The sequence below is a fragment of the Orycteropus afer genome, unplaced genomic scaffold, assembly GCF_000298275.1.
Source record: "Orycteropus afer afer isolate SDZICR_OR568_19922 unplaced genomic scaffold, OryAfe1.0 scaffold00250, whole genome shotgun sequence".
Taxonomy (NCBI): domain Eukaryota; kingdom Metazoa; phylum Chordata; class Mammalia; order Tubulidentata; family Orycteropodidae; genus Orycteropus; species Orycteropus afer.
The window spans coordinates 3030190-3043508 of NW_006921837.1; the positions used below are offsets into that span (position 1 = coordinate 3030190).

Here is a 13319-nt window from a genome sequence, read left to right on the forward strand (position 1 = left end):
GCTGTAGCTGATTAGTACAATGGTCTCCATCATGTTCCAGAGCAGCATCCCCACTCCTTTCTAACAATGTGATCAGAGATTTCAAATATTTGATTATTTCTAAAGTAAACACCATTAAGGAAACAAAGCTGTTGCCATGTAATAAATTTCAAAGCTGTTGTGGTTGTTAGTTGCTATCAAGTTGGCTCTGCCTCATGGCAATGTTATGTATAATGGAATGAAACGTTGCCCAGGCCTGCATCATCTCCATGGCTGTTGGTATGTTTGAGTCCACTGCTGCAGCTATGAGAGTTTCCCTTATTTTTGCTGACCTTCCACTTTGCCAAACATGATGTTCTTTTCCAGAAATTGGTCTTTCCTGATGGCATATCCAAAGTAACAGAATGTTCCTTAGAAGTGAGGATGACAAGACTGCAGCTCACTTACTTTGGGCATGTCACCAGCAAATCTCAAAGTAAAATATAATTCATGTTGGCTTACAAGCTCAATTTTATGAGCTATGGTGGTGCAGTGGTTCAAAGCATTTGGTTGCTAACCAAAAGGTCGATAGTTCAAATCCACCAGCCTCTCTGCAGGAAAAAGATGAGGCCATCTGCTTGGAAACCCTATGGGACAGTTCTACTCTGTTCAGTAAGGGTGGCTATGAGTTGGAATTAACTCAATGGCTATGATTTGTTTTTTGGTGCACCCAACTCTTTTTTTTTCTTTTTTTTTTTTCATCAAACTTTTGTTTTAATGGGTCTCAAAATTCTGTGACGAATTTTTGGTCAAGTTGTTTCTATTTAAAAAGTACTGATTTTAAAAACTAATAACTTAAAACTGCCACAAAAAAAAACAAAAGGTCCACAAAACAGTCCTTTCCTTCTGTTATCATTAACCAGTCTTTTACTATTAAACTTAAATAGCTAATTGAAACAATCAGTTCTGAGACCATTCTTCCACCACTGATAGAGACTGGAGTGGCAGGTGTTATGGATAATATTCATTTAGCCTTCTGAACCTTCTGAGCAGACTTGGTGACCTTGCTGGCTCCGGGAGCCTTTTTGTCCACTGCTTTGATGACACCTACAGCAACCATCTGCTTCATATCATGAACAGCAAATCGACCCAGAGGAGGATAGTCAGAGAAGCTCTCAACACACATGGGTTTCCCAGGAACCATGTCTACCATGGCAGCATCATCAGACTTCAAGAATTTGGGACCATCTTCTAGCTTCTTACCAGAATGGCGATCAATCTTCTCTTTGAGCTCAGCAAATTTGCAAGCAATGTGAGCTGTGTGACAATCCAGCACAGGTGCATAGCCAGCACTGATTTGGCCTGGATGATTCAGGATGACCACGTGAGCAGTGAAGCCTGCAGCTTCCATTGGTGGGTCATTTTTGCTGTCACCAGCCACTTTGCCACAATGAACATTTTTGACAGAGAAGTTCTTGACATTGAAGCCTGCATTATCCCCAGGCAGAGCTTCACTCAAAGCTTCACAGTGCATTTCAACACACTTTACTTCAGTAATAACATTGACTGGAGCAAAGGTGACCACTATGCCTGGTTTGAGAACACCAGTCTCCACTCTACCCACAGGGACAGTGCCAATACCACCAATTTTGTAGACATCCTGGAAAGGCATACACAGGGGCTTGTCAGTTGGATGAGTTGGTGGCAGGATGCAATCCAGAGCTTCAAGCAGCATGGTTCCACTGGCATGCCATCCTTACGGGTGACTTTCCGTCCCTTGAACCAAGGCGTGTTGTCACCATTCCAACCAGAAATTGACACAAATGCTACTGTGTCAGGGTTGTAGCCAATTTTCTTAATGTAGGTGCTGACTTTCTTAACAATTTCCTCACATCTCTTCTGGCTATAGGATGGCTCAGTGGAATCCATTTTATTAACACAAACAATTAATTGTTTCACACCCAGTGTGTAAGCCAGAAGGCCATGCTCACAGGTCTGCCCCTTCTTGCATATACCAGCTTCAAATTCACCAACACCAGCAGCAACAATCAGGACAGCACAGTCAGCCTGTGATGTTCCTATAATCATCTTTTTGATAAAGTCTCTGTGTCCTGGGGCATCAATGATGGTTACATAGTACTTGCTGGTCTCAAATTTCCAAGGGAGATATCAATGGTGATGCCATGCTCATGTTCAGCTTTCAGTTTATCCAAGACCCAGGTATACTTGAAGAAGCCCTTTCCCATCTCAGCAGCTTCCTTATCAAATTTTTCGATGGTTCTTTTGTCGATCCCACAGCATTTGTAGATCAGGTGACCAGTAGTGGTGGACTTGCCCAAATCTATGTGTCCAATGACAACAATGTTGATACGAGTCTTTTCCTTTCCCATTTTGGCTTCAATATTGTGATGGTTTTCACCAACACCTGTGTTCTGGCAGCAAACCCATTGCAAAAAAGCTTGGTGTACCCAACTCTTGTCTTCCATTGCAATGGTCAGCTGGGAGCTGCCTGGGATATGAGATACTGCTTACAGAGAATAACTCTGATCTGACAGCAGATAGCCTGCCCCTGTGTCATTTCTCAGACCAACTGAGGCCATTTTTCTTATGAAACCAAGGTACATTCCTGCCTCCCCTAAAACCAAACCAAACCCATTGCTGCCAAGTTAATTCTGACTCAAAAACAGTAAAATCAGGCCCTGACTCTTCCAAAAGTCCCAGCCAGCAAGGCTGCAATTTGAGAGATAAGCTTGGAGCCTGGGGCAACCCTGTCTGTACTCTGAGGAGCAGAAAATGATTACCCCATAAAGGATGCTTCCTTCCCTTAGCCCCCTCCCATGACATCACCCACACAGTCAGCCTCCTCCTTGGGCAGCCAGAGATGCCCTGACTCCTCCCCAAGGTCACCCAGTGACTCATCTGCTGCTTATTAGCATCATCTTCCATCGCTTCCTTTTCTCTTTAGAAGAAAATCTGTAACAGAGGGGCTGTGCCAAGTGGATCTGAGAGCTGTTCAGTGAAGATAATATTAGAAAACTCTAATGACTTTAAATAACCAAAATGTAAGAAATCCAGCTCATAAATTAGCATTGCAATTTGTCTGTGGACCCGATGTCATGGATTTTTTGCAAGTCACCTAGTGTTCTTTCACAGTTGCTCAGGGCTGCAATAAATACTGACATCTGTCACCCAGAGAGAGGCGCATTTCCAAGGGTAGTGCCCCAGTGGATGCTGAGCCTGAACAGGAGCACTCCCAGGAGTGTAGAGTAAGGTTATTTCCTCTGAACACACCCTCTTGTACTGCCTTCAGGGATGAAGAACAGAAATAGCCGTCAAAGAGACTGGAGGGAAATGGTAACCTTGGTGCACAGAATCATTATTCATTTCTAATCTGAATACATTAGCAAGCCAAAGAAAACCTCAGCAAACGGCATGCATTCAAAATCAATAGCCACTGCAATGTACATTAAATGTGCAATACCAGGCACCACATGGAACATGTCTGCGCATTCAAGGAGCAGGGTTTTGCTGACTGCAGTGACAGTTATTTATGATGAATAATCCTGCATGGCAAAGGTTTTCTTGAGTCCCTGCCAGTGTTAGTTTCTGCAGGACAGAATTTTATTTCATGTATCAGGCACTGACGCCCTTACTCTTCAGAGACCCTACTTGTACTTAGGATTTTGGATCTCAACACAATTTCTGGAAGCCATTCTTTTGACTAAATAGTGCACATCATTGGGTCCAGGGATTGCAGCAGCACCCAGGGACCTTTCTACTTCAAATGCAGGTGAACACTAATGTGGGTCAGGATGGTATAGGGTAGGACACTCACCGCAGCTACTACACAAGGGTGGTAGCCCAACTGAACCATCAGCTTCAGAAAAAATGAGATGGGATCATTTCAGATGAAATTAGGTCAGTAGAATAATAAAAATTTAGAGCCTTGCGTTTCTGTATGAATCATTCATATTTCCCCAAATAGCTGGCCTAATGCTAAGTCCTTAAAGTAGTTGTTGAATCTTCCCAATAATCTCATGAGGTAGAGACTAATCACATTTTACAGGTAAGAAAAATGAGTCTCAACAATGAATCTCCAAAGCAGGATTTGAATCTGCACCTGCCTGACTCCAAAACCTGTCCCTTCACCGCTTGAATTCTGCATCCTGACCAGCTCTTGAAGTCCTCACCTCCTGACATTTGACCCTGCCACCATACAATGGCCTCCCACTTGTCCCCTTGAATCTGATGGCTGACATTATTCTTGCAATACTGATCCTCTACTCTCCTTCTTTTCCACCTGTCCTTGCTCTGGGGCCAGCCCAGGTGAACAATGCCCCATTGTACTTGTACCTGTGCTTGTCAGAACCTTTTTGGGTGCAAGTGCATAAATCCAAGTTAAATACCATAGGAGTGAAAGTGGGGAGGATATATGAGGAGGATTCTAGGACACTGCATATACCTGTGAGGAAAAAATGGACTTCAGAGAAAGCTAGGATTCTGTATGTGTGCCTGTGTGTGTGTGTGTGTGTGTGTGTGTGTGTGTGGTCTCTGTTTCTCTCTGAGGGTAAGCTATTCTGCTCTTCTCTCCTGGTGCAGGCTGGCTTCCTCCACATGACAGGCAACATGACTGAACCTTGTTGTTATGTGCCGTGCAGTCGGACTAAGCTTTACATCCCATGATGTCCAATTCTACGGAGACTAACCACTTTCCTTAGAACTGATTAGAAACATCCCAGGTGTTTTAGTTATCTAGGGCTGCTATAACAGAAATACTAAAAGTGGATGATTTTAACAAACAGAAATTTGTTCTCCATAGTTTAGGAAGTTATAAGTCAGAACCCAGGGTGCCAGCTCTACGGGAAGGTTTCTATCTTTCTCGGCTGGTTCTTAGTTTGGGAAGAAGATCCTTGTCTCCTTTCAGTATCTGTGGGCCTGGCATTCCTTAGGTATCTCCATGTGTCTTGGCATCAATCTTCCCCTTGATCAAGGCAGTTCCCAGCACAGCGACCCTGGGTCAAAAGGATATACTCTGCTCTTGGCTCTTCTTTCTTGATGGTAGTCAAGTCCCTCCTTCTGTGCTTGCTTCTTTCTCCTTTTATCTCTTATAGGGTAAAAGGTATATAGGACACACCTCGGAGAAACTCCCCTTATGTCTGATCAGGGCTGTGACCTGAATAAGGATGTTGCAGCATCCTAATCCTCTTAAACTGATAGGCTGATCACATCATGGGGGATGATTATATCATCCCTTAACTGCCAATGAGAGTCATGGCCCCACCAAGTTGACACATAGTTTAGGTGGACACAATTCAACCCATGACACCAGGAAAGATTATTTTTGGCCTGGCTTATATCAGAAGTCCATCCTTGGGCCTATGAGCTGTAGCTGGGATGATGGGCCAAGTGGTATCCAGAGGACATTATATAATCAGATCTATTTCCAGAGAAAGAATAGCCACTGTGAGCCAAGAAAATGCCCTGCCTGGAGTTAATGAAGCACTCATCCACCGACATGGATTCAGACAATAGGGCTCCATCTTATAAATCTCATAGTCCTTGAAGTTGGGCTAGCACATAGTAGATGTTTAGTAAATATTGTAGCAGGTTATATTTTCCACAGATGGCCATATAACAGCATTTCTCAACCCATATTCTCTTATTACAATGTGACTTTGGAATTCCTCTCATTGAGAAGTTGGGTCCAGTCCATATTCTCTCCCTTTGATTTTTGGATGAGCTTATGACTACATTCAAGTCAAATTCAGAAGACAATGTGAAACTAAAAATATCATTGCCGATAATCAGCTAAAGCTTGACTAAAAGCAGAGAATACCAGAAAGACGTTTACTTGTGTTTTATTGCCTATGCAAAGGTATTCGATTGTGGGGATCATGACAAATTATGAATAACATTGCACAGAAAGGGAATTCTGGAACATTTTATTGTGCTCACGCAGAACCTGTACATAGACCAAGAAGCAGTCTTTCGCACAGAACAAGGGGATATTGAGTGGTTTAAAATCAGGAAAAGTATGTGTCAGAGTTATATTTTTTCAAGATACTTATTCAGTCTGTATGATGAGCAAATAAGCTGAGAAGCTGGACTATATAAAGAAAAACATGGCATTGTTCGGTTCAGGATTGAAGGAAGACCATTAACAACCTGTGATATGCAGACAACACAAACTTGCTTGCTGACAGCAGAGGACTTGAAGCTCTTACTGCTGAAGATCAAAAACTACAGCCTTCAGTATGAATTACACCTCAACATAAAGAAAACAAAAATCCTCACAAATTGACCAATAAAAAACATCATGACAAATGGAGAAAATATTGAAGCTGTCAGTGTTTTCATTTTACTTGAATTCACAATCAACACCCATGGAAGCAGCAGCCAAGAATCAAATGGCATATTGCATTGGGCCAATCCACTGCAAAATATCTCTTTAAAGTTTTAAAAAGCAAAGATATCCCTCTGTAGACTAAGATGTGCCTGACCCAAGCCATGGTATTTTCAATTGCCTCATATGCATGCAAAAGCTGGAAAATGAATAAGGAACAGCAAAGAAGAATTGATACATTTGAAATATGGTGTTGGTAAAGAATATTAAATATACCATGAACATATACCATGAAGAATGAACAGATCTGTCTTGGAAGACCAGAATGCTCCTTAGAAGCAAGAATGGAGAGACTTTGTCTCACATGCTTTGAGCATGTTATCAGGAGGGACCATTTCCTGGAGAAGGACATTATGCTTGGTAAAATAGAAGATCAGTGAAAAAGAGGAAGACTCTCAATTAAATCGATTGACTCAATGGCAGCAATGGCAGCAATGGGCTCAAACACAGCAATGATTGTGAGGATTGTGAAAGAGCAGGCAGTGTTTCATTCTGTTGGACACAGCGTCACTGGCGTTAGAACCAACTAGATGGCACCTAACAACAGCATGACTATAGTGAAAATGACACTTTGTGACTTTTGAGACTAGGCCACAAAAACAATATAGCTTCTGCCCGGTTCTTTTGGTATGCTCATTCTTGGAGCCAAGGCACCATGCTGAGAGGAAGCTCAAGCAGAGGACACATGCAGATGCCCTGGCTGACAGTCCCAGCTGAGGTCCCAGCCAACTGCCGGCATCAACCACCAGACATGTGAGTTAGCAAGCCTTCAGCTGCTTCCAAACCCCACCAGTTGAATCTTCAGCCTCTCCAGCTAAGATTCCAGATATGGTGGAGCAGAGACAAACTGCCCCTGCTATGCTGTTTCTAAATTCCTGACCCACAGAATCCATGAGAATAATAAGATAATTGTGGCTTTATGCCACTCAATTGTTACACAGCTAACGTAATTGGGAGAAACACTTACTGGCTGATTTGTTTATTTGATGCTATTTGACTCAATTCTGTGGCACGTCATGATTCTGTGGTCTGGCCCCTTACTCATTGGTTATTTGAACTCCTGGCTAACTAGGACTTTTCCCCTGTAGAGGCATATCTCTGTCCTCTACCTTATGTTTTTATCCCCCTGAAACCATGAAAATCAAACCCACTGCCATCAAGTCAATTCTGACTCAAAGTGACCCTTTTAGGACAGAGTAGAAATGCCCCATAAGGTTTCCAAGGCTGTAAATCTTTACAGAAGCAGACTGCTAATCTTTCTCTCATGGAGTAGATGGTGAGTTCAAACCACTGAACTCGGTTAGTAGCCTTAGCCTCTACACCACTAACCAAAACCAAAACAAACCCACTGCCGTCAAGTTCATTCTGACGCATAGCAACCCCCATTGGTTTTCTAAGGTAAATCTTTACAGAAGTAGATCGCCTCATCTACCTTCCATGGAGCAGCTGGTAGGTTTGAACTGCCAGCCTTCTGGTTAGCAGTCAGATGCCTTAGGCACCGTACTACGAGAGCTCCTTTCTACACCACTGTTGTTGTTGTTGTTATGTGCCGTCGAGTCGGACCCGACTCATAGCGACCCCTCCTTGGGTTTCCGAGGCAGTATCACTACTACGGAAGTAGATTGCCCTATCTTTCTTCTGAGGAGTGGCTGGTGGGTTTGAACCGCCAGCCTTCTGGTTAGCAGTCAAGTGCCTTAGCCACTATGCTACCACACCACTAGAGCTCCTTTATTCCCCACCCCATCCCAACCCTGATTAAATGTCTTGCATTTCAGAAAAACTCCCCTCTAAGGAGCTCTGGTAGCATAGTGCGTAAGGCACTTGACTGCTAACCAGAAGGCTGGCGGTTCAAACCCACCAGCCACTCCTCAGAAGAAAGATAGGGCAATCTACTTCCGTAGTAGTGATACTGCCTCGGAAACCCAAGGAGAGGTCGCTATGAGTCGGACCGACTCGACGACACATAACAACAACAACAAGCTTTACTTCTACTATGGATTCACAATGCATCTTTGGTTGAAAATGATGAAGCCACGTGAAGACACAGCTGCAGTGAAGTGAAACGTGATAGTACAGTATCTATATCAGTTCATGAAAAAGCTGGAGCCTGGACATCTCCATGATATTTCTGTATCTCCAAGGATTGACAGCTTGGGTGCTTATGCCTCCACTTCATTCAGCCTGGATTCCCCAAAAAGCAGACTTTGGGACTAGGATTTGGATGCAAGTAGTTTATTTGGAAGATGATTTCAGAAAGCAGGGTAAGTGAGGAGGAAGGGGAAAAAGGAAAGAGAGCCAATAAAGAGTGTGATCACATTAGCACTGTGGGTAACTGGGGCTCAAGCCTACCAGGGAGCCTCTAAGAGACTGTGCAGAACACATCTTTAAGTAGAATTGCTAGAATTCTAGGACACAGGCTACCAACACTTCCAATTTGACAGACATTGAAAGATTGCTCAACAAAGTATATGTAGCACTTTATATTTTCACCAGCAGTGATTAAGAGCTACCAATTCCCTGGATCTTTGTCAATATTGATAGTATCGGGTTGTTTGGTTTGGTTTTACATTTTTGCCATCTGAAAAATAATATCTCATTTTGTTTAAATTTATATTTCCCCACCAGCCACTCCTCGGAAGAAAGGTTGAGCAATCCTACTTCCGTAGTGATACTGCCTCGGAAACCCAAGGAGGGGTCGCTATGAGTCGGGGCCGACTCGACGGCACATGACAACAACAACAACAACAATAGGAAAGTAGAATGTTTATTGGCTGTTTTCATTTATTCTGTGAATCACCTTTTTTTACCTTTTGGCTACTGTCTCATGGGATTTGGGGCCTTTTTCTTACTAATTTGTAGAAGGATTATCTTGAAATTTGGGGTAGTAATCCTTTGATAGTAACATATGTGTAAATATCTTCTAACAGTTTGTGACCCCCTTTTTTTTTTTTTAACTTTATTTGTGGTATCTTTTGATATACAATGGAGCTCTGGCAGCACAGTGATCAAGTGCTTTGCTGCTAACTAAAAGGTTGATAGTTTGAACCCACCAGCCACTCCACAGTAGAAAGATGTGGTCATGAAGGTTTACAGCCTTGAAAACCCTATGGGCCATTTCTACTCTGTTCCATAGGGTTTCTATGAATCAGAATCAACCCAACAACATGGATTTTGTTATACAAATGGGCTGGTTATTAAAATATACTCAGTTTCAAATTCACCTTTCTGCTCTGCGATGCTGGGGCTGGACCCTGCAAACTACATTTCTTCTTCTCTGGCAGAAAAGGGATTTTTAAAGTTATTGTGTGCTATCAAGTCAATTCTGATTCATAGTGATCTACAGGACAGAGTAGAACTTCCCCATAGTGTTTCCTGGCCTAAAATCTTTATGGCAGCAGATCTCCAGGCCTTTTGTCCTACAGAGTAGCTGGTGGGTTCACACTACCTACCCTTCAGTTAACAGCTGAGCGCTTAACCATTGCACCACCATAAAGTTAATGTGATAAAAATGTCATTATTTTCCTTTATGGTTCGTATTTTTGTGACTTGTTTAAGGAAATTACCCCTATCACAGTATCATAAAGATATTTTCCTATGTTTTCTTTAAAAACTATAAAGTTTTGCTTTTCATATTTAGTTCTCCAACTGTAAATTATTTTTAGATATGGCATTATATAAGGATCTACTTTTTCCCTCATGCATGATCAATGTTTCAAGAATTATTTGTTGAATAATATACCCTGCCTTTACTGATTTGTAATGTCACCTCTGTAATGTTTTCTTTCCATATACAAATGGTCTATTTCTGGGCTCTCTGTTTTGTTCCATTGGTTTACCTTTGTATCTCAGGATAAATATTACGGCACTTTAATTAGTACAGCTTTATAATAAACTTTGATATGCTATAGGGTAAGTCCTCACTCCTTAGTCTTCTTCAAAATTGTGTTGAGTCTTCTTGGCCTTGTACTTGTCCATATTAATTTTAGGAGCAGTTTCTCATCAAATTAAGAAAGAGGAAGAAACTTTGTTGAGAGTTTGGTTAAATTTATGTTGTATTTATAGATTGATTGGGGGAAAACTACGTCTTTATGATATAAAATTTTGCTATCCATGAACATAGTATGTTTTTCCAGCTTTTCCCCCATGTCCCTCAATAATATTTTGAATTTTTTTCATAAAGGTCTTGTTCATTCTTTGATGGTTTTACTTCTCAGTAGTTTTGTTGTTGTTGTTCCTATTTAACTAGTATCTTATTTAAATTACATTTTATAATTGTTTTTTGCTGGGTGTATAAAGCCACTGGTGATTTTTTTTGTGCTGAGCTTGCCTCCAGTAACTGTGTAGAGAAAGTGCCAGTCCTAATTGTTTAAGTATGTTCCTGGATTTTCCAGGTAAATTGTGATCCTTCTGCTTAAAGCGCTAGAGGTTCCCCATTCCACCCAGAGTAAAATCCAAAGTCCTTACCATGGCCTACAAGGCTCTGCCTAATCTTTCCCCCTCCTTTACCTGAGTCCTGCTCTCCTACTTCCTCCCCATACCTTTCTTTACTTCAGTCATACTGGCTATTCCTGATATACACCAGGCATGATACTACTTCAAGTCAATTCTGATTCTGGCTGTTTCCTCTGCCTGAAATACTCTTCCCCAAATACCTGAATGGATAATTCTTCCAAGTTTTCACTCAAATACCTCTTTCTTAATAGAGCCTACTGTTGGCCACCATATTTAAAATTTCAATTCCACCCTCCCCTGTCCTGGACACTCTTGATTCCCTTATATGCTCTACTTCTTTTCCCCATAGCTTTTATCACTTTCTTACTGGAGACTGGAGGATTTTCAGACTACAGATTTTAATCCCTAGCATAGTGCCTAAGGTACTTGACTGCTAACCAGAAGGCTGGTGGTTCGAACCCACCAGCCACTCCTCGGAAGGACGGTTGGGCAATCTACTTCCATAGTGATACTGCCTCAAAAACCCAAGGAGGGGTCGCTATGAGTTGGGTCCGACTTGACGGCACATAACAACAACAACAACAACAACATATTCTCTTTGCTTTTGGGTAAAGTTCATTCCTAGGTCAAGATTATGGTAGTTTCAGTGGATAGATTATAGATGTAAATATAAAAAAATATAGAAAAGTGTTGCTTTTTTTTTTTAAGTTTAGAAAGAAAGGGTAGACTATGGTGAATCACTATTTCCCCTAGTATTCTTATAGAAATAATTTATGACTTATTTATTTACTCTGTTTCTTATCTCCCCTACACACACGCACACACACAAACACCAAACACCATTAGAAGGTAAGATCCATAAGGTCAGAGAATTTTGTTTTGCTCATTGATATAGCCCAAGTACCCCAAAGAGGGAGTGACACATAGTAGGGGTTAAATGCATTTTGAAGATAAATAAATATAGTATATTAAAGGAATTAAGAAGCCTAACAGTGAAGAAACTGGCTTGCCTTTGTTTAACCCATTGTTCACAAAGTTATTTGACTACTGAATACTTTTACTTTTTGGCTAACACTTACTATATCCCAAGTATATTTTTTTATATGACTATAAAATCTTCAGTTTATACTCATTTTATAGGCTCTCAGGTTTGGGGAAAAGCAAGGGTTTCATGAAAGTCTTGGCACATCCAGGGCTGAAGAGTTCTGCCTTGCTCAGTGAGGTCACATATTGAACCTAGACGTTAGTTTTCTATTATGAGAAATGGGATCTTAAAAATCAAATGCCTCTTGATCAGTGTCCATGACATGGACTGGTTTGGGTTAATCATGGCAAGTGAATCTTACACAACTTTTGGAAAATTAGGCTGCAAACTCTTAATCATAAAGTCACACTGTCCATAAACAAACATATTTTAATGAGTGAGAAGGCACAGTGGGCTCTCATGGTGCCTCAGGATGTAGTAACTGGGGTGTAGATGTCACTGAGGCATTTATGGGAAGGTCAGCACCTGGTTCACATGAAAGCTGGATGTCAGAGTTAGCAGAAAAACCAGAGGCTGTACCCCTCAGAGCCCCAGATGTCATGTGGGTCACAGTTACTCCTAGTTCAGTGGCTGAATTGAGTTGCTGTATGTTGGGATTCCAGGGATCATGGCCTGGTCAACATGTTGACTTAGACTCTTTGTTGATTTAGGCTTCAGAACTGTGAGACAATAGATTTCTGTTCATAGAAGTCACCTAGTTTGTGGTATTTTGTTACGGTAATCCTTGGAAAGGAATATAATAAGGTTTAACTTCTGAGTAATGGCTAGAAGACCCTCTGTGGATTCAAACAGGTTTGGTAATAAGACAATAGACAGCTTCTCTAATGTTGCATGATGCAGTTTCATTCTTTTTGGAGCAAAAATAATTTGCTTCCTCTCCCCTAGAACCATGTAGCCCAGATTTCCTTTCAGTATAGACATTTTCAAACATACATAAAATAGAATAATACAAGTAGTCTCCATGCATCCATTACTCAGCTTTGATAGTTATCAATATTTTGTGAGTCTTGTTTCATCTATCCATTTTCTTGTATGTTTATTTTTTACAAGAATATTTTACTGAAAATCTCAGACAGCATGTCATTTTACTCCCAACTTACTTCAATATACATTTCTAACTGATAAAGACCATTTTTTAAAGCATATAACCAAATTTCTGGTGTCTTCCTAGATGTTTACTGTTGAAATGAGCAAGTTTATGAAGCCAGGGAAGGTGGTACTGGTCCTGGCCGGATGCTACTCCAGACATAAAGCCATTATCATAAAGAACATTGATGATGACACCACCCCTACGCCCATGCTCTGGTGGCTGGAATCCCTGTGCATAAGCAGCCCTTCTTTCTCCCATGATTGTTCTCTCCAAGAAGTGTGTCTACTTGAGGTAAATGTTTAACTCATATGCCTGTATTTTGTTTGGCTGGAAACCACAAGTGTGGGTTCAATTCCAGACTTGAAGGGCAG

General features: G+C 41.4%; 1 pseudogene; it reads right to left on the reverse strand.

Moving 5' to 3' along the window:
- Positions 1 to 982: 982 nt before the first annotated feature.
- On the reverse strand, positions 983 to 2348 carry LOC103204477 (annotated as a pseudogene).
- Between the last annotated feature and the right edge of the window lie 10971 nt (positions 2349 to 13319).